The sequence below is a fragment of the Condylura cristata genome, unplaced genomic scaffold (genome assembly GCF_000260355.1).
Source record: "Condylura cristata isolate star-nosed mole 26May11 unplaced genomic scaffold, ConCri1.0 scaffold00001, whole genome shotgun sequence".
In the NCBI taxonomy this organism is placed as follows: Eukaryota; Metazoa; Chordata; class Mammalia; order Eulipotyphla; family Talpidae; genus Condylura; species Condylura cristata.
In genome coordinates this window covers 23,307,686-23,330,814 of record NW_004567102.1, presented here as the reverse complement: position 1 = coordinate 23,330,814, position 23,129 = coordinate 23,307,686, and positions in this window count along the sequence as shown.

Genomic DNA, 23,129 nt, shown 5'->3' with positions numbered 1-23,129 from the left:
TCCTCCGGGGCAGGCGGGAATCGAACTCATGCGGAAGTGGCTTTAGCTTCTCAGTGCAGTGCTTTAACCCGCTGCGCCACCAGGGAGGGCCCTCATTTTTATTTATATCTTAAAGAGGAAAATTAGAGAGTAAATGCCATTTCAGTTATAAATAATAAATGCAAAAAATAATATTTGCACAATTATTTTCTCAATAAGATTATTTCCACCATGTGATTATATTTCTGTATTACATATATACATATAGGTAAATGATTGGAACATAGATAATTAAATAGTGAGCAATAGTATAAAGGGCTCATAGGGAAGATATAGACAATACAGACAGGGTACAAACACATATATTTTTATATGTATTTATAAGATATACACAATATATAAATGAACTATATATATAAAGTTTGTGAATTACATGGGGAATCATCTATTCTACATAATATGAAGATTGCTCAGAGGATGTATGTGGCAAAGAGAAAGAACCCATGGCATAAGCTGAAGCATGTAAATATTTAAGATGCCAATAACAAAAGTAGTGCATCTGGTGACAAAAAAAAAAAAGCAATGGGAAAAGCCAAAAAAAAAAAAAAAATACCTGTAGTTAAAGTAGTTGGTACTTGAAATTAAAAAAAAGAAACTGAGCTAACCTAACAATGGCACTTCTGGGTTATATAACAGAGGAACTGAGAGATGAGAAATTAGCCTACCTTTAATGATGTCTTATAACATTAACAGTGGGTAATTTCATAGAAAGAGGAGGCAGAAGTTATTTATCATGTGACCAAAGTTGGGTAGAAATAAGGAATTTGGTACAGAGAAATCTTTTCAAAGATTTAGTTATTTATGCATACAGAACTGGGGTACAGGCCAAAGCTGTAGGGGAGTGAGAGGATTCACCAGAAGCAGAATGGGGAACAGAACAGGCAGATAGATTGAAATACACTGCTGAGAATGCAGTGGGTGGGTCAGGAGAGGTCTGCCACACCATTTGGGTCATCTCCTCCGCCGGGGATCAAACTTGCACTGCAGTGGCTTTGGATAGCTTCATAGTGCTGTGTTTTAACCCATTGCGCCACCAAGGAGGACTCTCAGATAAATTTTTTATGAAGCTTAATAGCAAAATGTTTAAAAAAATTGGAAGATGTGATTTTGGGAAATGACTACATACTAAGTAGTAATACCAATTCCTTTCGGAGGAAAAAATGATTGTAAATGTGTAGGATTAAATATGAGCTAAAGTTAGGCCCTCTTTAGAAAGGGTGTTGTGTCAGAAATATTAGAGATTTGAGTCTTGAGAGAAGGGCTAATGCAGAAGGGCTCATGTATAGCGGCAGAATTCTATAGAGACTAGAGAGCAAGTTTTATTAGCAGAATTTAGAAACAACAAATTATAGATTATGCATTAATTCTATGCAGTTCTTCATGACATTTGTTTTTGCTTTGTATGTGTGTGTTTTAATTTTTTAATGAGGTGTTATTGGATAACATTGCTGTTCATATTTGAGAAGTATAGGATCCGTCCCCTTCAGATGTTGCCACCATATGCACCCACCACCAAAGCACCCTTAAGTTCCCTACCATGGTCCATTGTGCTCCTTTCCCACATTATACTCACTCACTGGATTCCTCAGATCTATAGTCACTTTTCAGTGGTTAGTTTTTAATTTGGGCTTTTTTGCATCTTTTGCTTAGCTTCTCAGAATTCTTCAAATATGTGGCACTGTCCAGTATTTGTCTTTCTCCTGCCATATTGTGCTTAGCACAATTGCTAACAAGAGGCAGAATTTTAATCCATTATTTTCACCCATAATGCCAAAGGATTTTGATGAATAACACCTTTTTAAGATATATCTGCTGTGCTGAAAATATATTAAATTAGAAATAGTAATCTCTATATTTATTCCATACCAAGAAAGTAACGCAGGCTTTCAAAGTTCCAAAAATTTGGAGCAAAGTAAAATAAAACAAACAAAGAAAAGCAAAATAACTGGGAGAGGACAGACTTCTTGCCCATGGTACTCTCCTTATTCTATTCTCTCCATGTGTTTTTTGTATGTTTCATGCTAAGATGCATTACTACAGATCATTCTAATTTTTGCAACTGTTATTTTCCAGGAGTCTATTTTACTCCTCTTCGTATTTAATCATGAGACAACTATAATGCAATTTTATATTTGTTTATATTAAATTTTCAAATTACCAATGTGATTGTTGTTTCCTGTCTGGACTCTAACACATCTCAAATAGTGTTGATTTCTGACTGTTACAGTGATTCATGCATTCTAAAGCACACTTTTTGCTTTTTATCCCATACTAACGTTTCTGAAACCATAGAAAGCCCAATGATCAATGTTATTTTTATCAATCTGTGCTGCATCTAAACATCTGTGGCATTTTAGATGTCACTAAAATTGGTGGCACTTTTAATCTTTAATCTCTGTCTTATCATATTGGATTAGGAAACAGAATCCAGCCTTCTGCTGCTTCCAAGAAACACTCCTAAGTTCCAAAGACAAATATAAACTGAAAGTAAAAGGTTTGAAAGCAACTCTACAAAAGTAGTAACTAAGGAAGGGCCAGCCATACTTACATCAGATAAAATGATAAAATAGCCACCCAACTAAAGATTGAGACAAGAGACAGGGATGGGCACTATATAATAACCAAGAGGGCAATATACAAGAAAGACAAAACACTTAACAAAATATGACCACCAAACAAAGGAGAACCAAAATACATTAGGTAATTTCAAATGTGAAAACAGACATTGAAGAAAGTACATATGTTGTAGGAGACTTCAACACCCCACTCTCACCAATGAAATAATCAACAAAACAGAAAATAAAATAAACATGGACATAGCTGTACTAAATGACGATCTGAACCACCCAGGCAGGCATCACAGACTTTATAGGGTACTTCCTCCCCACCAAACTAAATACATATTGTCCTCATATGTGCATAGATAATTATCCAAGACTGATTGACCACATTCTTGGTCATAAGAGAAATATTAACGTGACGATTGAAATCTACCAAGTATCTTCTGTGGCCTTAAAGGTCTCTCATCTGAAATCAACTCCAAAAAGAAGATAAGGAAACTCCAATTCATGGGGACTGAACAACACACTACAGAAAGACACATGTATTTTAATCCTGTTTTTAAGATTAATGTGCCAAGGGAATTTGAGTTAGTCCAGAAACTAAACTATATCTGAATCCTTTGTATATATAGTAAAGCCCATTTGAATATAATTAACTTTCTCCCACAATCTATTTTTTTTCTTCCCTTTACACTCTCATGCAACAGACAGAGATCATTAGCATTAGTGGTAATGGGAGTAGATATCTTAATTATTGGAAAGCTCATTACCATTTAACTCTAAGAAGGCCACTTTCATAAGCTACTTAAAAGTTAAATTAGGAAACAGACCACTAACATTCTGTACCCTTCAAAATAGGAACTGTCCATGCTAGGTACGACTTATATTTGAATGAATCTCCCCATTTCAAATCCCTCCATATTTAAGCAGCTATTGCATAGTCCAATTGTTGCAAACACAGTTTCTCATCAGCACCCACATGGTGCTATGTGTAACTATTTGTGAATGAGTAAATACTTTCACTGTATTGAGATTAGTGTATGATTAGCAAGTGTCTACTAAGAAAGGAACTGATTTGAAAGCATAAAATCTAACCAATTTAGATAGCTTCCCTGATGAATTCAAGCTTGAATCAATTTGTACTCAGACTTTTGAATGTGTTGTAATTTTGACTAAAAACTGAAACAAGATTATTTCTGTAAATCTAATATCTTCTTTGGAAGTGCTCTCTGATATAAAGTCTACTGTACCATGAAATAGGTCTGTTGTACTTTTCCTTTCAACTCTGATGCCATGCCTAATAAACTCCTGCTTCATTATACCAAAAAAGAAAAAATAAGTATTCATTTCTAAAACTGAGCATTATAAGGAAATGGGTTTCCATATTGTTATTCCACCTGATAAACTGACTATTAGGAGATCTGGAAGTATATAATTACCAAGCATAATCTTGTTATTACCAATTGTTCATGACCTAAAAATAGGTTCAAAATTGCTAAGGGTGCAATCAGAGATCATTTCTAACATTTATGTGGTTTTATAGCTTTAAAAAACTTACATGATTTCACCAACTTTCTCTAAGTTCAAATAGCAGTGTTGATGTATGGACAGCAAAATTTTCAGCATTCAGTTAAAAAACTGAGGTTGTCATTAAACATTCATTGATTATGAAGATACCCTAAGAGATTATGAATAAAAGGAAATGCTATTAGCAAGCTAAATTTAAATGCTTTGCAAATGTCTTGCTACCAACAAACAGCAATGTCCATATCCATTGTATTTTTTTGTTTTTCTATATAAATTAAACCAAGGCATTATACTAAAAATAAAGCATATAATTAATGCCTTTAAATGTATCTTCATGATCACAAGAAATAAAAGTAGTGATTGAACCCTATAGAAATGGTGATGGGGGTGTGGGGGAAGGATTGGAAAAGTGAAGACTGAAAACTAAAATATGATTCATCTTATTCTGTGTATTATTAAAAATGTATTAAAATTGCCAGTTTTAAAATGCCAATAGGTAAAACACTGTAGAGGAAACTCTCAGTTTGATTTTGTGTATCTTAATTTAAAAATGTTTGCTTTCTCAGAGGGATGACTTTTAGGTTCAATATAAGCTATGATTTAACTGGGATGCTGGAGGCGTGTTTGATTACCTTAAATCAATCAATACCTTAGTATACATAAAGCAAATAGTTTTAGTCAACACAATGCATCACAGTTGTAAGTGAATTTCAAAATCATAAGAGATTGCCTATAATGATTTTACAGTATCACCCTTTTCGTATGTGTCTATTATTCCCACTTACTCCATAAACTCATGTTGTAAGCTCAAGCATGTCTAGATGTGCAAGAGAGAAATAGAGGCCCAATCCTGGTGGTGCAATAGGTTAGGACCTAGCCGAAGCTGCTTCTGTGAGAATTCGATCCCCAGCTGGAGGTGATCCACATGGCGTGGCAGACTTCTCCTGACAGCCCACTGCTCCCCTCAGCAGTGTACTTATTTCATCTGTCTGCCTGTTCTGCTCCAAAGAGCAGGTTAAGAAATTCTAAAAAAAAAAAAAATAGTGCTAAAACTTCTTGGAAATTTATTCGTAAACTAGACATCTGTATATACCTTATATTCACTATTGAAAGTCTAGTTTCAATTCTTCACCATATCATTGACACATTTTACATGATTTCCAAACTCCCCGTTCTGTGTCATCTGATAATCACGAGTTTGTCCAAATAGCCTAAGAATTTTTCTCTCCCATTGTATTTGTTCATTAATCTTATACCTGTGAATGAAATCATGCGATGAGTGTCTTTGCCCATCTAATTTATCCCAGTTATTGCAATTGGCAAGATTTCATCTTTTAAAAATTAACTGAATAGTAGTCTATTGTGCATGTATATCACATCTTCCTAATCCACTATCTTGTTCTTTTTAATAACTTGACTTCCATAACTTATGTGTAATTAATGCTGCAATAAATATAGGAGTACATATGTTCGTTTCAGTGTTTTTGTGTCCTATAGGTAGACATCTAGGAGTGAAATTGCTGAATTATATGCAGATGAATTTTTGATATTTTAAGGAATACCCATATTGTTTCCCATAGGCAGTAGGCCAGCCTTTCATTGAATTACTATTCCTTCGAATCATAGTATAAAGTCAGGGAATGTGAGAGCCTCACTTTTGTTCTTTTTTCCATAACTCTGGATATTTTGGGTCTTTGTTATTGCCAACAAATTTCTTGATTTTTTGTTCTATTTATTTGAAGAATGTCACCTTTTTTGAAAAAGATTTGTTTATTTATGCATACAGAACTGGGGTACAGGCAAGAGGTACAGGGGTGGGGAGAGGATTTACCAGAGACAGAGCAGGAAGCAGAACAGGCCGAAATGTCATATAACTTTTAATAATAACTACACTGAATTTGCCTACTGCTTTAGTAATTTAACCATTTTAGCAATTCTAATTTTTTTCAATCCATTAACATGGCATATCCTTAATTTCTTTGTGTTTAATTTCTTTTGACATCTAATAGATTTTAGTATACAAGTCTTTCACCTATGTGGTTAATATTCTGCTATTTATTTTGGTATTATAAATGTGAGTATTTTCCTGATATCTATTTCTGCTTGTCTATTACTTATAAATACACCAAATTTTTGTATAATAATTTCTGTTGCCTCCCACCTTATAGTATTGTTATTTGTTATTTTTAACAATTGTTTTATTCACTGGAGTCTTTGCAAACTTCCAAGTATATTAACATGACATATGAGGACAGTGATAAATTACTTCTTCCAAATTTGGATACATTTTATTTTATTTGTTTTGCATAACTGTTCTCTGTAATGCCCCAATGCTACGTTGAAAGTAGTGGTTAAAATCGATTGTTGAAATTGATTTTGAAATATTTTGTTGAGGATTTGACACCTGTTCCACTATAGATATTTATCTCTATTTCACTTTTTTGAACATCTTTGTCTGGATTTAGAATTTCTGTAATGTTGTGTAATTTGTGTAATATTGACCTCAAAAGATGCGTTTGGCTGTTTGGAGTGTCCTCAAACTGCTAAACATGGAGGTTCCTTATGACCTAGCAATCCCACTCCTAGGTATCTACCCAAAAGACACAAAAACACTGATTCAAGAAGATACTTGCACCCCCCATGTTTATTGCTGCTTTACTTACAATTGGAAAAACATGGAAACAGCCCAAATGCCCAGAAGTGGATGACTGGATTAAAAAGATGTGGTACAGGCCCTCCCTGGTGGCGCAGCGGGTTAAAGCACAGCACGGAGAATCTAAAGCTGTTTCCGCATGAGTTCAATCCCTGCCTGCCCCGGAGGTGACCACATGGCGTGGCAGACATCTCCTGACCCGCCCGCTGCTCCCCTCAGCAGTGTACTTTGTCATCTGCCTGTTCTGCTCCCCACTCTCTTTCTGGTGAATCCTCTCACCCTCCGCATCTCTGGCCTGTACCCCAGTTTCTATACGAATAAATAAATCTTAAAAAAAAATTAAAAAAAAAAAGATGTACATATACCCAATGGAATATCACTCAGCAAACAAAATAAATAAATAAATAAATAAACATACGCCTTTTGCAGCAACATGGATGGAAATGGAAAAGATCATACTTAGTGAAATAAGTCAGAAAGAAAAGGAAACATATTGGATGGTTTCTCTCATTGCAGGAATATAACTGACCAGGCAAGAAAATAATGATAATAATGAAGAACTATATACCAGAGACATTTTGTGGGGGTGGAGTGGAGAATGGGATCAAACACAGTGGGGGGAGGGAAATGCACTGGATTATGGTGATGGCACTTGGTGATTTGGTGATGGGAAGCCTAAGGGGATTGTTTCACATGTGGGGCTGAGTAACCAGTTCTATAAAGCAATATAAATTAGATGATTTAAGATTGCAACCAGATGTCAAAATTATCTTATTTGAGGAGTTTCATATACAGCAAAATCTTAATTAAAAAGAAGTAGAAGAAATTTCCAGGTTTTGAGGACTGCTAATATAAAACTTTCAGCTAAAAAAAAATGAATTTGATATGTTATGGACCTTAAAATAAGACCAATATATCTGGAAACTAAGTGAACAAGAGGAGTAGTATGGGTTGTGGGTTGAAAACAGTTGTAAGAGGCCTTATCACATAAGGCAGGAAAAAACAAAAGGTTTTTATTTAAATATAATGTAAGAAGCCATTGTTATGGATTTATATAGCATAGTCATATTTTCTTTTAAAAAATCATTCTAAATATAATGTGGAATGTAGTAAAGTAGCAAAAAAATGTTGAAAGGGTTGTTATCATTTGAGTAGGAGATCATTCTGACAGATTTGGATGGTAGTAAGGGTGATGCATAGATTTGATGGTATATTAAATACATTTAAGGAGGAATAAATAATTCCTTAGTTTTATGATGTATTGTAGTTAATGAGGAAAAATGGAGGTAGGAGTGGTCATGGAGAGTTTTGTTTTTCCCATGTTGAATGTGAGTGCTTTATGGATATCAAGTGGGTTTCCAATTAATATTTTATTAATTGTCCAATATTGAAGTTTCAGTCATAACTTGAGATGGGAGTTTGTCATATTGAAGTTCAGGTTTGGATGATATTTTCTTTAAGTCAATTATTTTCAGTTAAGTGATCAGATAATAATAAGCACAGAAATTTATGTTTAGATTAAAGAATAAGTAAAAACAAAAATTATACCTAGCAATAAAAATAGACAGGAAATGGCCCTCCCTGGTGGCGCAGCGGGTTAAAACACAGCACTGAGAAGCTTTAGCCACTTCCGCATGAGTTCGATTCCCACTTGCCCCGGAGGTGACCACATTGCGCGGCAGACCTCTCCTGACCCGCCCGCTGCTCCCCTCAGCAGTGTACTTCGTCGATCTGCCTGTTCTGCTCCCCACTCTGTCTCCGGTGAAGCCTCTCGCCACCTCTGAGCCTCTGGCCTGTACCCCAGTTCCGTATGCACAAATAAATCTTAGAAAAAAAAAATAGACAGGAAATGACATGAAACACTATTGTGTATTAGGTAAAGCATCAAAGAAATAAGGTGTTTGAAGAAATTGCAGAGACACAGTAAAGTAAATAGAGAATGTCTGAGGACTCTAGTTATTAGACTTGCTTTTGTGGTAAATCATTCCTATTTTATGGTTTATGTGATGAGATACCTATATAATAGGATGGAGTCCAGATGAGACAAGTGATTAATGATATCCAGTTTAAAAATGCATCAACAAACAAATTAGCTAAACAGGGAAAGGGGCTACTAATTTGAATCTTTGTATTTTCATCAAGTTGAACTAAATACTTGGACTTATATTAGGAAGAAAATTATTTGTAAATTCTAAAACTTATTTTAAATAAGATGTAAAATGCTTAATCAATTTGCCTATCCAGAAACTTCAAAAACTAAGAGCATGCATGCACACTATTTTATTGAATGTATTCAAACTGGTTATGCTTAATAATTTATTTGTCAAACAATTGGAGACTTTACTACAGCTCACTGAATCAAGTTAGAACTCTCATTTAAATTCCATCTACATTTTGGCAATGAAAGCTCTAAAATCTTACACATGCACACCTTAAATGCAGCTTATTGTTGTCAAATCATGTGGAACATAATCAGAAATTGAATAGAGTCAATCATAAATTCTTTTTCTGACAATCTTTATAATAATCATTATATCACTCAGAATTTTAGTGTTTTGTTAATGATTTTTCTTGATCAGGATTAGAAATGATTATTTGTCCTTTTGAGATTCATTGCTATTGCCAGATATGTGCATTCAATCACTGTTAATTTTTCATTCATTTAGCAAATATTTTTGAGCACCAGTACCTGTCAAAAACTATTCCAACTGCCAGAGATAATAGGATGGATATTTATGTTTTGTTTTCTTCTCTGAAGCCTACATTTTTAAGAAAAAAGACAGATATATAAGGAAATATCTACAGAGGAAGGTGTTAATGCTACAGAAGCTGGAAGTACTGCAGGTACCAGGAAATAGGAAGAATGACCTTTGATCAAGATTTAAAAAAGGAACCAGGCAAAATCATAGATGCTTAAAAAGTTAGTGTGGCTGCTAGGAGCAGAGCATTCTTTAAACAAAAAAACAAAAAATAGGTCAGGATAAGAAAGACAGTACCAGGTATAGGTTTTGATGTTTCTGTAGACTACACTCAGAACTTTTCACTTTCTCCTGTCAATACTTTCAGTCTACAGCATTACACCCTAGGGCATTTGTGTAGGTTTAGTGAAAGTCACAAGAATAATCATCACCTTGGACTGTCAGGTTTTCATACAGATTTATATGTGTCATGATAGGAAATAAACTATATCTTAAAGAAGATAATATGTGTATATTTCAAGACTTACATGGATTTTAAAGGTGTCAGCTTAAGAAAAAAAAAACACAAATAGATGCTTTATTTATGGGTATCTTATCAAACCCGCCTGAAATCTGAGATAATAAATTCTCTGTCTTCATCAGAGAGGACTGTTCTCAGAAATACTGATGAAAAGTAGAGATCAGTTGAAGGATGCAGTTATAGAGTCATAGAAATGGTCTTAAAGCTTTGAACTTTGCTTGCCCCAGGAAAAAAATATATCAGTGAGAACTATAAAATTATGTAGATAGGAAGTATAGGAAACATATTTTGGGTAATTTATAAGGATGTTTTAGAAACATTACACCCATCCTCTCAAAAAGGAGAGGGCTTATGTGTCAAAAGCATTGGTTCTCCCTCTTGAGTCAATATTCTTTTATAGAATGAGCATTAAAAATAGTGTGACTTGCCAGTTTTTGTTTTGTTTTTACTGTCTGCTACAAATGTCAGTATAAAATCAGTGGACTATACAACATTTTAAAATATTACATTTTACATACCCTCGACCTTTTTATTTATCTTGTTTTGACTTTAAGATTAAGGTCTTGTATCTTATTTCTCTTGTTCTCAAGCCTTCTCCAGGACAAGACCTAGATGGTATACTATAGATAAGTGAATAATAACTGAGCTGAATAATAGGTCTTTTTATGTCACTATAGGAACAAGAACTGGTTTCTGTTGAAACTCCTGTCTTAACTTTTGGGGTATAAAGCTTGATAAAGCCCTTTCAATGAAATTCTGGGTTTACAAAATGCTTAGCAGGAAACATACAATAAATAACACTTTGATTGGAGAACCAGGTAAAAACCAGGTAAAAGCCACATGCTATCAAATGAATTAATTGAATCCAATGAATTATTCCATGGATATGAGTAGCCATAATGTATGAGGTGACTTTTTGGAGTGAGTGATCTCATTAATATGAATGAAATATAAAAAACAAGAAATCCGAACAGGATTTGATTTTTTTTACTTGAATTTGAATTACAGCTTTCACTAACCAAATGATAGACATTTTGCCTCTATTCATCTAAAATTCACTCCTTTAAAGTGGAGATGAGAATAATACTCATATCTTAGGTTGCTATACGGATGACAGAAGTGAGTGGATTTGAAGATTATAAATCCTGTGCAATTGTTACCCAACTGATTTGATCTGGAAATGAAAAACCACTTATTCATATAGCCAATTTAAAGGACTTTATTTCAAAATTTTCCCTTGTTTATAAAACAATAGCAAGAGTGAAATATATAAAAACTTAATAAACACTTTTTTCATAATTAAAGGAAGCAATGTTTTCTTAACATGGAAATATTCCTGAATTTCTGAGTTAAACAGAAATTCTACTCCATGCCCATGCTCTGAAAGTTTCTTAGTTTAACAGGGTATGGGTTTGATAGGATATATCAGAATTCATCTGCTATTCTTCAAGTTCTTCATTTTTCTCATATTTTTCCAACCTACAAACAAATGGGACCAAGGAAGTTGAGTGCAGCCATCTTTACATCAATGTTAATAGATTTCCAGTCAAAAGAAGTGATGAGACAGGGGTGGGTACTACACAGTGATTAAGAAACAATACATCAGTTTATGAATACATATATTCATAAACTTATATTCACTCATAAACATCTGTTCACAATACAAAGGAGCATCAAAATATATAAAGCAATTATCAAATCTGAAAACATATATTGGACCCAACACATTAATGGTTTGGGATTTCAGTACCTAGCTGATTTTTTCCCAACACTTTATTCTGAGCATGTGTTTATCTTTGGGATTCTGGTGTGATTCCTGGAGATTGGAGAGTTGGATTCTGTTCTCTGATTCAACTACTGACCCCATGCTGTTAGTTCAATCCATTAAATTTTAGAGAGACTCTTGATATGAGGGTCTTCTACAGTCATTCTGTCCTTATTTTTCTGATTCTATTTCCTTGTTTAGTTCTTTTAGATGTTCTCATTTATTTCAATACAAGAGTTTCTTTTAACATTTCTTGGAAGGGATGTTTACTTTTGCAACCCCCTACAGCTTCTGTTTGTCTGTGAAGGCCTTTATTTCTTCCTCATATCTGAAGGAGAAATTTGTAGGCTGTAGTATTCTCTGCTGACAGTTTCTACTGAGTATTTTAATCACATTATTCAATTTTCTCCTTGTACCTAGGGTTTCCTAAGCGAAGTTAGATGGAAGCCTGATAGGGGAACTTTTATAGATTATCTGCCTCACCCACCCCCACCCCACTGTCCATCTTCAGTATCATTTCTTTGTCTTAAATTACAATTTTCACTACTGTATGTTTCATACAGTTAGCCATTTACAAAACCTGTTTAAGGAAAGTTTGAATACTCTTAGGATATTTTGAACATGCTTAGGTTCCTAAAGAAAAGGATAAAACCATAGTTATAATCATATCAAAACAAAGATAGTAAAAAATATTGAGTTGATAGCATTAGGCAATGTGTTGATTTTTATGGCAAGTTAAATATCTCATACATTCTGATCATAACCCTGGGCTTACAAGCAATTTTCATCAGTGTCACATTTATAATGAAGTCAGTCCTTTGCTTATTTCTAAGTAATAACTGTGAGGTAGATGAGTATCTGAGTGATGCCTGTGCAAATGGGAGTGATTGTGTTGATCTTTAGAACACCTTTAGCTACCTGTGTCAGAATGGACTTCAGGGTAGACATAAATGCTAACCAAAACTATAATATTTGTAGATTAATTTGAGGTGGAAATACCTCATGTATTGAAGATAAAATTTATCTTACATACACAATATTTTTTTCTAGTAAAACAAAATACAATTTCTTCTTGAATTATTTTACTTCATCATCAAATCAATAAATAAATAGATATACTTTGTGTTGAATGGGTTGTTTGATTTTGTAAATGGAGCAAATTTTTTAAAGATTTGTTAATTAAAATCCTGCACTCATATTTAAATCTACCATGTCTTTTATATTACATTCCATTTTGTTACTGTGATAACTCATATAATGACCCTTCTCAATATATTTTACTTATTTTGATATACAACATGTTGTGAAGCAATTATATTTTTCATATTAGAGAAAACTAACAATAAGCAAACCTTTGTTTTCTAAGATTGTAAAAAATGTAGCAGGACTCTCAACACATGTCTTATATAAAAAATACTAAATAGCTATCATCATTCCCAACCAAAATGTTTCCCAAAAAATCTAACTTCCCAGAACTTTACTATTTCATCTTCGATGTGAGTAGTGATTGAAACATAGGATAATCATATCCTCTAAGGAATAAGACAGTCAAATTTATTTCAAAAACCATGAATACAACAGCTGTTTTTTTCCTGTTAAATCAAATAGTCCAGTTTTATGTTTTAATCATCTTAAGAATTATTTTCTTCAGCAAAAAACAGATGGTCACTAATAAAACCTTAATGTGCTATTTATCATCGACAGTACAAGATGATCTCTCAGGTTATATGACAAAGAGAGAAACCTAGATCTTCTAAAGATATAAATCTTGGTATGTACAAGGAGCACACCAAAGTTTGTAAATGTGACATTTTTTCCTCATACTGTTGCTCAATAAGAAAAATTACCAAGTAAATACTTTAAAAGCTTAGACGTGTTTCATTCACATTGCTTTAAACATTTATTTTTTTTCTTAGTGTAGCTCATTCTCTTTTGTTATATCCTATCTAGATTGTTTCTATCCTTGTTATATTTTCAAATGATGTTTCATTTTATCAGATATAATTGTAATATAAATTTAGTTAGATATATTTTCTTATATAAATGTATGTTATATTGGCCTGATTTTTGTAATTAATAGGAAAAACGTGATTCATCACTTGCTTTCTTAATATTACATGTGCAGAGCTCATGGATAAATTCAAATGCATCTGTCCCCATAGCTTTATGGGTAAATAACATTTGACAGCTCTGCCTTCCAAAGAACATTTCGTCTTGGGGACACACATTAGGATGTTATTGAATAACTAGTTTTTTGGGATTTTGTTTGTTTTAATTTCTAAGGGAATGATGCTAAGGGATATAATATTTAACGTGTATCACAATAGCCTAAAACATTTATTCCATGTCTAGATTCCAAATGGAAGATATATTAGTTACATGAGCATACATTGAATGCCTACTAACTCAAGAAAATTAGGTCTGCATTTAGTAATTCTAAAGCAAGTTGTTGCAATTTACACGAAGGTGAAATAAATAGAGTCTGACACTGATATATATGACACTCTTATCTGATAAGCTTAGTCTCTGATATCATCCCAGGTGAGTTAAACAATTTGGGTAAATTGAAGAATCATAAGCTCGATTTGCCTTTCTTATAAAAAATACTTAATATTTTTAATGACTATTTTTCAAAACTGCAAGATGTGAACTAAGTGCAGATACTCATTTTGTATCCCTGCAAAAATAAAGGGATGCAGATAGTTGTCACTTGCATTGGCCAACCTGGTAATTACTCCTGCTAATGTGTGGCTCCCTTTAAAGGTAATGAACACCAAGGGAGGAGAAAGGCAAACTTAGTTAACTTTTAAAAAGCATTTGAACTAATTTTAATCTTCAGCAACATTATTAGTATGTCATTTTCTTAAAATCAGTTTCTAAAGTGACCAACCAATTATACATTAGGCAGAAAGTAGTGTAAATTGATCTTTGTTTATATATCCACTACAATAGATGAGTTAGTTTCTTACTTTTTTGTTAAACAGGTCACTACTGCAACCAGATGATACAACAAAAAGTAAGTAAGGGGTACATTACCAATTAGTCATATGTGAAATTGTTTTCTTATTTCATAACTCATTTTATTCTTACAGTTTTATGTTTTCTACTTCTAAATAAATAGTTTATTGGATTTTTTGAATGTAGTATATTGTACTAAACATATAGTAAGCCATTAATAAATATTTTTATTTGATTTCAACTTTGATGATACTTCATTAACTTCAGTTAAATCACTGTAAATTTCAAAAACTAAATTTATACCTTGTTTCTAAAATACAGATTTTGATAAATTATTGTGCAAATTAGTATATAGATAGTAAATCACTGGATAGTTTCTTGAATTTCAGTAAGTAATGGAATTCAAAATGGTTTCTATCCATACATATATATGCATACACACACATACATACATACATACATACATACATACACACACACACATTAGAACAAGAGAGGATATTTTTATCAATATTCACTATGAAAACTTGACTTACACAATTGAGGATACTGAAGGTCTCATGATTTGCTGTCAGTAAAACTTGAGACCCAGAAAATACTGTGATGGAATTCCAGCCCAAAACTGAAGGTCTGAGTACCAGGGCAATCAGTGGTATAAATTTTACTTCAAGAATGGAAGAAAAACATCAGCAGTTATTCGGTAGGCAGGCAGAAAGGAAGAAATCCTCTTAACTTTATTGTACTACTCAGACTCTAAAAGGATTGGATGAAATCCATTTACGTAGAATCTAAATCAAATAATAGTATCATTGAAAAGACCCTTATATACATGCAGAAAAAAATTAGTTGGGTATTCTTACTCAATCATATTGATGCATAGAATTAACCATATTATGCAACTAAATCTAATTGCTTAATATTTAGTTGTTGTGAACAATTTTGTTAGTGTATCTTCTAAAAATTTTAGATGTTGTGTACAATTTTATTAGTGTATCTTCTGATTATAACTTTACTTACTTTGCATTTCTTTGAACTCACTAAAGTATAGTTTTCTCATTTGTTAAAATAGATTAAAATTGAATGTAAATTAAATGAAATATATCATGTAAACAACCACGTTGCCTGACAGAAATGAATAATATCAAGCATTAAATTAAAATTGTAAATAATGGGCCCTCCTTGGTGGCACAGCAGGTTAAAGCACAGCACTAAGAAGCTAAAGCCATTTCAGCATGAGTTCGATCCCGCCTGCCCTGGAAAAGATCCACATGGCGTCGCAGACATCTCCTGACCCGCCCACTGCTCCCTCAGCTGTGTACTACGTCGATCTGCCTGTTCTGCTCCCCACTCTGTCTCTGGTGAATCTTCTCACTGCCCTTGCACCTTTGGCCTGTACCCCAGTTTTGTATGCACAGATAAATAAATCTAAAAAAAAAAAAAAAAAAAACAGTAAATAACTTTCTAATGTATACATGTAAAATCCAGAAAATAGCAATAATTTATAATGTTTGGCTAGGTAGTCTGTCATTATACATATATTTAGTATATATATATATTTAGTATATAACTATATCTTTAAAGATCATAGGAATTGTTCTAAGAAAAACAAATAATAAAAAAAAATTTCACTTTAATTGTAACAAAGCTTTCCTTAATGCCCTGATCTTTCCTACTCATATAAAACCCCAATATAAGAAATCAGTTATCCTAGAGATACTCAGAATGAATAAATAAATGTGAAGATCTTGTATTTTCTGAAAATAAGGGAATACTAAAATAAAAAGTAATGACATTATATTAAAAAGACACAGGGGCACTCCCAGTGACCAAAGCTACAATGATTTGTGCAAAAACTTAAGTAATAATGAATTTTTCATTATTCATAAGTCATGCTAATGAAAATAAGGTCCCCATACTATTGAATTATTCTTTAGAAGATAATCCCTGTCTGGGATGGTAAGTTATATTCTATTTCCTTAAATGCATAGGATAGGCTATTTGGAATTATTCTGTACAGAAAATATGTACAGAATCATTCTGCACAGAAAATAGCTAGGAATAATTCCAAATAATCTATCCTTTGCATTTAAGGGAATAGAATATAACTTACCATCCCAGATAGGGATTGTCTTCTAAAGGATATATCAATAGTATAGAACTGGGTGTGGGAGAGAGTGATGATGGGAGAGTGATTTTACACTGAAGATATCTGATGAACCTACCTCAGTCAAGTGATCAATATTAGCATCAGCTAGATAATCTCTTGATATGAAGTAATGAAGATGAACTTTATCTCTTTTATCTTAAAAATTGTGACCCTGTATAACTATAAAAAAAAAAAAAAAAAAACATTAAGTCCAATGAAAGGAAGTTCCCCAAGTACCAAACTAGTATTCCTTAAACCTATTGATGCCATCAAAACAAAGAAAGCTGTGAAATGTTCCAAACCAAAAAGAGCCTAAGGAAACATAACTACTAAAAGTACTATAGTATTCTAGATCAGATTCTGGGAAATAGAAAGCTATCAACTTAAAATTAATTGAATATGAATAAAATATGGACTTTAGCTCATAATAATGTATCAGAGTTGGTTGATTCGTTGTGACAACTACACCACTAAAAAGTAAAGTCAGGGCCCTCCCTGGTGACGCATCGGGTTAGGACGCGGCAATGCAAGCTGGTAGGAGTTGGGTTCTGATCCCGGAGGTGATCCACATGGTGCATCAGACCTCTCCTGACCCACCCACTCATGCCCTCAGCAGTGTACTTCGTTGATTTGCCTGTTTTGCTCCGCACTCTGTCTCTGGTGAATCTTCTCACTGGCCTTGCACCAATGGCCTGTACCCCAGTTCTGTATGCATAAATAAATAAAACTTAAAAAGATAAAATGAAATAAAGATGTGTCATCTTAAAAAAAAGTATAACTTTTTTTTAAGATGATCAATAGTATTAACTGGTTGCATGTTAGATAGTTCCTTTTTGAACTTTCTTTGTACTGTAACTATTAAGTAAAGTTTACATCTATTTTTAAATAAAAGGTTTAATTTAAAAATGAATTACTTAAGTAATATCTGGTCAATATAATTTACACTTAAGACAAATCTGTAAACCATAGCCATAAAGTTAATCATAAAGGATTTAACCTTTTATAGTATATATTTTAATTTACTAAATGCAAAGAAGACAATGCTTCAGTTAATGATATTTTTTTGCATTTCTAAAACACATTGAATTCAATGGACTTACATATAAAACAGAAAGCAAAGCAAAACAAAGCAGCAGAAATTTACTGTTGTAAAATAAATGTGTATAATATATATAATACTATTTTAGTAGTAATGTTTATTTTTACCAAAAAATATAATATACCATGCAAAATATGTATTTGAACCAACTTCTAATTAATTTTGTATTTTTAAATATCTTTTAACTAGAAAACATATTTATAAGCAGAACCTGGCTGCTTGGTCCTCATTTTCCATTGCACAAGATATAGGCTTAATTATCATGCTATTGATGGGACCATTGAATGCTTTCTGACCAGTAGAAAATAATTGGAAGTTTTTGTATTACAGTTTGATTCATAAAAAATTTCCAGTTAATCTAATTTAAGCTCATAAACATATCTTTGAAATGTTGTTGGAATTGATTTTGAAAATACCATGGAATTTTTTTAACATGTGTATAATACAGTTATGCATCCAGTTTTTATCTCAAATGTACATATAATTTTAGGTTATTGTTCTCTGATTAAATGCTTTCTGAATCTGTTAAAAAATTTGGAGAAGCAGTCATATTTCAAAAAGAAATAAAAAATATGTACACAAAATGAACCATGAAAATATTAAGTTTACTACATATTTAGTTGATTTAATAATTCAGTAAGTTTAGTTCTTTTGTTACTTAACAAAGCAAGTTTGGGGGGGGCAGAATCAGGTCTCTTCCTGTTTTATGTATCTCGTAAGCACCATCAAACGTTCATTTATATACTGTTGATGACTATTTCAACCATAACTTCAAAGCATGTATTTCTTTGGCAGTAGTGTCTAAATAATTTACTATCTGACCCTTTATAGTTCTTTTTTGCTGGCTTGCTATAGAATAATAATCTCCTTCATAAGCTGCTTGTAGCTTTCTGTTGCTGAAGTATAAGTTTTATATATTATTTCTTTATCCGCACTAAGCTATATTTTGCTAAAATAATGCACATGTTCTTTTTCATAAGAAATATGAAATTCCACTCCACTCTACCATATCAATATCATATTTTTTTCTATTTTTGAGTAAAATCTATGCCAAATCAGTGTAAATATATCTGTGAATTTGCAGTGCATCATTTTTTTCTAGGTATAAAGAATATAAATACTTTACCACATATATGAAATTCCAGATAGAGTGCTTTGAGTATTTGTTTTAAAAGCATACCAAAGTTCACACATGTTGCCATTTGGAAAGGTTATATTTCATTGTTCCATATAACATATAAAAGCATACACTAAAGAAAGAAATTTATCCAAAAAGTAGGCTGTGATTATACAGTCCACTTATGAGGACAATGGAAAATAATTAGAAAAATCTTTGTATAATTGCTACGAAGAACTGAATAATGCAGTGTTTGTATGTATGTTAGTTTCTAGCATTATAATTACAGATCCTCCACAAATAGCATAGCTTTCACACAAAATGGTATTAATGCTATACATTTCTTTAGAAATCTGAAGATCTTTTTTCTTTGAAAAAGCAAACACAGAAACAAGGTTTTTATCCATTAAACTTAGTGAAGCTATTTTTTGTTTTTGTTTTAATCTAGGCTTAATTCCAAGTTTTAGTCTTAGGCACTGAAACTTGTGAGTAAGTATCATAAATGAATTTCCTTTAGAAGGAAAGCGCATTATTATTTTGTCATTTGTTTGCTATGAACTGTATTTTTCCTCAACACTGTACAGAAAATTTTAATAATTACAAAGGGGTTTTCATATTCCCTGCTAGAGGTATTTGTTACGACTTCCCCAAAGGAAATGTAATGCTTTTCAAATAAGAAAGCAAGAGATGGACAATATACATGTTCCACAAGTTTTTTTCCCACAATTTTCTATTTAATTAAAAGAAAGTATCAGTCATTCCTATTAACCCCTCCATGGCATGGCCAATGATTACTTCCTGGGGTGTCCTCTGATAAAGCCCTCTATACCTCACATTTCCAAAAAGAAAATAATGATAGTAATTTATCTTGAAGGCTCAAAGTACTCAGTACAAATGTTCGTATTTCTAAAACATATGGAGTAAATTGGAGTAAATAATATTCCAGTATGTCATTTCCATCTGAATATGAAATTTACAAAAATAAAATTTTACACAACCCTCGACTAATATTAGTGTGCTTAGTCATCTTCAATCCAGAATTAAACACAACTGTGAATATTGTTATGTTTTACAAATAATTGTTATTATTTGCTTAAAAATCATGTAATCAGTATAAACAGTGATAGAGCCCTTATCCAGTAAGTAATTTTAAATTCTAAATTGACCTTCATGCTATATAACTGAAGTAAATAAAAATGTGAAGGTGACTTCTATAATGAAAATGCTGTTCCCTACAAACACCAACTAGTGCTACCTGGTTTCAGGTGAAGCATTTGAAAATACAAAATCCATCATCATATGGATGATATCGAATCTTAGTTCTTAGTATCTTAGTTGATAGAGAGACAAGGCTATTAAACTGCCTATTACACAGTAACATTTTGAGTTATAGGAAGTTTATATGACTATTGAAAAAATATGATTGGTAAATTCAAAATTTAAGTGTATATTTAAAAATCAATGATGATAATATGGAATCCATAAAGCAATTCATTCACTGAATTATATTAAGAAATCTAGAAAATTAGTATTGTGTTTGTCATTAAGACAATAATCTTTTATTTCTGTTATGTTTGGTGGTGACAAGTTATTAACTTTATTTTTTAAATTACAAAAGTTTCCAATATATAATGCCAAGAAGTTGGGGCTTTGATGTGAATTATTGTTTGCTTAAACTAATAAGAATGTCACTTCAATAAGTGCATGCATGTGCAAGTAGAATAGAAATATTGTTTGAGCAAATGTCTTATCTACTAAAGCATTAATGACATATGTCCCTAAATGTGTAGCAATTAAGATAAAAAAAAAACAGAAATGATAATTAAACATTAAACATGTTTGTAAAAGAAAGTAAACAAAGAAGAAAGAAAACTCAGCAAAACAAAAATGCTTAAGTGTGTTGAAAGCCAGAATAATAATGCTGTTTTCTGGATAGGACACTCTGTTATGGGAACTTGTAATTAGAAAGCAGCTTTAAGTACGTATTTTTAAGTGCTTGTGAAGTGAAAAAGACTAGAGTACAGAAAATAGAGCAATTAGTTTTTCAACCTTCAGAGGCCATATCTCAGTCATTCTTGTGTTGGCTACAATAGGGAGTTAGAGTGGTAATTAAATGCTCCAGTCTAGGAAATCTACAGTTATACTGAATGCTCTGGGAGGCTAAAATAGTTTGACTGGATTATACTGACAATCATCCCTCATATTTTGAAAATGGCTCAAAGTAAACTGCAGAGGACTTGAGTATATTTTTTAAAATGATTATATTTAATTATTATAATGAAAGTAGTAATGAGTATTAACTTGAAGGCTCAAATAATTTGGATGAACTATAAAGTACTGATTGAAAAATAAGAATTTAATGTAAAAATTATTTAAAAGTTGTTGATGATCTAATTGTTCTAGGGAGCAATTAAAATTGGAAATATGAAAAACATTGGTTTGGCAATCAGTATTGTATTCTTGAGGTTGTGTGTGTGTATGTGTGATTGTACTACCTTGTTTTTGATATAAATACATATTAAGACCAGCTAAACATCAAGATATGCTGCATAGAAACTACTTATATTTCTTTGTTATTTACTAATATTTTTCCCTTTAAAAAAAAGATTTATTTATTTGTGCAAACAGAACTGGGGTACAGGCCAGAGGTGCAGGGCAGTGAGAGGATTCACCAGACAGAGTGGGGAGCAGAACAGGCCAACTGACAAAGTACAATGCTGAGGGGAGCAGCATGTCAGGAGAGGTCTGCCATGCCATGTAGATCTCCTCCGGGGCAGGCGTGAATCAAATTCATGCGGAAGTGGGTTTTGCTTCTCAGTGCAGTGCTTTAACTTGCTGTGCCACCAGGGAGGGCCTTAAAGATTTATTTATGCATACAGAACTGGGGTACAGGCTAGAGGTGCAGGAGCGGAAAGAGGATTCACCAGAGACAAAGTGGGGAACAGAACAGGCTGACAAAGTACACTGCTGAGGGGAGCAGTGAGGAGGGCCAGGAAAGGTCTGAGGTACCCTGTGGGTCACCTCTGGGTCAGGGATCAAACTCTGAAGTGGCTTTAGCTTCTTATGTTGTGCTTTAATTTGCTGTGCCTTAGGGAGGGCCCATATTTTTACCTTTTATGAGGTTCTCCTTTATATAATTTAACAGTATTTAATATTTTCATCAAGTGATGACTCTGTGAGTTCTACAGTATTTTTAGTTAAAGGATCAGAACTATAAGTCATCAGTTTGACAGTCTCTATTTCCATATAACCTATAGGCTACCCCACTTCTATGGGTAATTATAGTTGACTATATTTTGAGGGAAAAAAATAGCATATCAGATAAAAAAAAATGTCACTAACTCTAATTATAAACATGATAAAGAGGTTACTCAGCAAGACCTAATAGCATTTAGTTCTATCTGGGTAATCTAATATTGTAGTAATAGAATGGCAGATCTGGCAGAGTCAGAGATAATCCACATTTTATACTAATAACTTTCACTTGCAGTACCAGCAGAACACTTCATACACTTAAGTCTCTACCAATAAGGGATAACTATAATTAAGTTGAAAGTGGCAGAAAAACAATAATTTGTAATGTTGATAATAAATTGAAGTTCTTGCAAAATTGAAAAGAGATGACACTGCTGTTTTTATTTTGTTTTGTTTTAATTCTTATCTTCCCTTAGTTCTCAGGATATTATTCACCTTTAATTTGTTTATTTTACCTTTTACTGTGTATGTATTTCAGGTTGATCTATGTATCTGTACTTGTCATTGGCCTAGGATGTAGAGTATGGACTTTTCTCTTCAAATTGAAAGAACTGTGTGTTAATGATTTCTAAACTACAATGTGTATTTTAGAGCTATAAATGTCCTAGGAGGAAACAAAGTAAAATGAAATGAGCAGAGATAAAAGACAGCATGAACATTTGAAATAGTCAAATATGGTCAGCATAGCCAAAAGTCATCCTGACAGCAGTACGATTGGATTATTAATTACTGTACAAACCAGAAGTGATGTTATTTTGGGAAAAGTATTATCAAATGTACATTTTGAGAA